The sequence below is a fragment of the Coenobita brevimanus genome, chromosome 41 (assembly GCF_032717465.1).
Source record: "Coenobita brevimanus isolate Jiangsu-jjx chromosome 41, ASM3271746v2, whole genome shotgun sequence".
Taxonomy (NCBI): Eukaryota; Metazoa; Arthropoda; class Malacostraca; order Decapoda; family Coenobitidae; genus Coenobita; species Coenobita brevimanus.
Genome location: NC_136994.1, coordinates 3,697,446 through 3,699,964, shown reverse-complemented (window position 1 = coordinate 3,699,964; position 2,519 = coordinate 3,697,446). Strand labels below are relative to the sequence as shown.

The window sequence follows — 2,519 nt, the reverse complement described above, 5'->3', positions numbered from 1 at the left end:
TACCCGACCTCTCTCCTCACTGGTAACATTTCCAGGGGAAGTAAAGGTTATGTTATCATCGATGGACGCACTACTTCTTTGGATTGATTCTTCCACTGGAAAGGGTACCAACATTTCATCTTTGATGAAAGAACAACGATCGTGAGTTTCGTTTTTGGCGAAAGATGAAGCAAGGAACTACATGTTAAAGGATTGAAACGAAAAGTCTCTTTGATTTAATTTTCTGGCTCGTTCAGAGAGCTCACCCATTTTCCTGTCCTGGCTGGACTGACATAGTTTATCTGGGATCTCAAACAGTTGTACCTTCCATCCGTTGTTACGAAGTTCTCTGCCACTGATCTGCCTATAGAACTGTCGTTGCATTCGGTGCGATAGGCTTTGTAAGTTGGTGATTATTAAATGTTATTAGAGTATGAAAGGCATCTCCGGTCAATTTTTGAGAGTGTGGTGAAGGAGTGAGTTGGAAAAACTGTGGTGTCATACTGAACTTTTTTTAAGTAGCTGGAAAATGCATTCACATGCTTGTGTGATTACTTGTGATTTGGGAGAGAGCTGCAGTTTTATGCTTGTGTCTGAATTCATTCATTCATTCATTGCCAGACGCCATGTAACCCAGACAGGGTGGCCAAGGGCTTAGAGTTAATTGTTTTACAGGGAGGGGCACTAATCCTCCACCAACCCCACTTGACGTAGGGATGCCAACAGCATCTGGTGTTCTCCGGCGGTCACCCATCCAAGTACTAACCAGACCCAACGTTGCTTAACTTCGCTGATCGAACGGGAAGCGGTGTACTCAACGTGGTATGTCTGAATGCCGTCAGGAAAATGAACAATAAATCCTGAAATCAGTCGGGCAAGTAGAGACAGGCTTTTCATTCCTACTTCTTTTCCATTCACCCTACTATTTCTAGTTCTTAACATTTGTTTAACCCCTTCAACACGATTATGTCTTGCACAACTCCTGACAGTTTGTTAAAATTTGGAGAGCCAGATTTGTAGTGGTAGGTTGGAAACAGTTTCCGTTAACCCTTTCACGTAACATCATGTCATACTCAGGATGAATCGATTCGTCTAAAGATAGCAAAAATAAATAATACGTCATCTGACGGAAACATTTGATACCTAAAGGAGATGGCTTTTAAGCAGATAAGATTTGATTGTTGTATTCGTCCCCTCCACCTCATTCCGTTAAGCCTATTTCCGTAAGGACGTGTAAATTTTCATATTGGCAGCACTCAAGTTAATCCTCTCGGCACTGCTGCCTCCTCCACATCTGGAAGTAAAAGTGAGGTCAGAAGTGTTCCTCGGTGCTGGTGATCGCCGCTCATGGTCGCCTCGCAACATCCTTGTCTGCCTGCCGCTAGCTAATGGCCCTGCTATCCACAGTCTCATGGATATGGATCGATGTATCAGCACACACACACACACACACACACACACACACACACACACACACACACACACACACACACACTCCACCCTGGGCAAAGCTGTTGACTCAGGGCCCATTTCCCTCTCCCCATGACCCCACCGCAATCCCTTTGTATATTATTGACATAAACCATCTTGATTTTAAACAGATATAAATAGCATACATTCGAATATTGACGCGCACTATCTAAAATGGATATACTAGGAAGCCTCCTATGCCATTAATAATACGAACTTCACTCCTTCATGGTCATGACAACCAAGGTTCTTTGTTCCAGTTATCGTTGGACGAATTTTTCAACGGACTGATATCACATAATCCTGAGAATATTAACGCTATGATTACTAACCTTGTCACAGTTTAGATAATTATAGTAATCAGCTGTAGCTAACACAGAGAGCGACTATAGAGCCCTGACAGTGTTAATTTTAGTGTTCCTCTCCTTTTCCTTCCATCTGCGAATATTTTTTCTAGTCAGTTTGGTTTCATATCACAGATATGGGACAATCTCCCAACTACTGTACTAAGTCGTGGTGGCATGATATACAATGAGCCTTAGTTACGAGGTAAGAATGAGTCTCCAAGGTTCACGGCGAGACTACACTTGACCACTGACTAAGCTGAAAGGGGTTGGGGATCTTCGTCAGTTTGGAACAAATAGTCATTTTCTCACTCTGTATTCCAGCGTACAGCTGACCCATCTCAGACTGTTTATCTCTTCTTTGCAATTCATAGTTGCTACTTCTAATTACGGATAACTAGTAAATTTTTCAAGGATGCCACCCCCATTTTTTAACTGGAGTAGGAAGCTATAGACTTCATTAATCCTTTCACTACTAAAGGCCACGTAAAAAAAAAGAAAGAAAGAAAAGAAAAAAGAAAGCTCAAGAAAGAGATTCGAAGTGAAAGAGTTTGATACAACCTTCACTAATCCTTTCACTACAAAAAGCCACCTTAGCTGACCGGAATAATCCTCAGGTAACTAAATGAAAAAAAAAAAAAAAATGCTACGGTACTAGAGGAGTCAAATACAAGTTCCATTTAAAACTAAGAGCTCAATGTAATACTTGGCTTAAACCCCAATTAT

At 41.5% G+C, this 2,519-nt stretch overlaps 1 pseudogene; it reads right to left on the bottom strand.

The window, feature by feature from the left end:
- Positions 1-696: 696 nt before the first annotated feature.
- On the bottom strand, positions 697-815 carry LOC145397581 (5S ribosomal RNA; annotated as a pseudogene).
- Between the last annotated feature and the right edge of the window lie 1,704 nt (positions 816-2,519).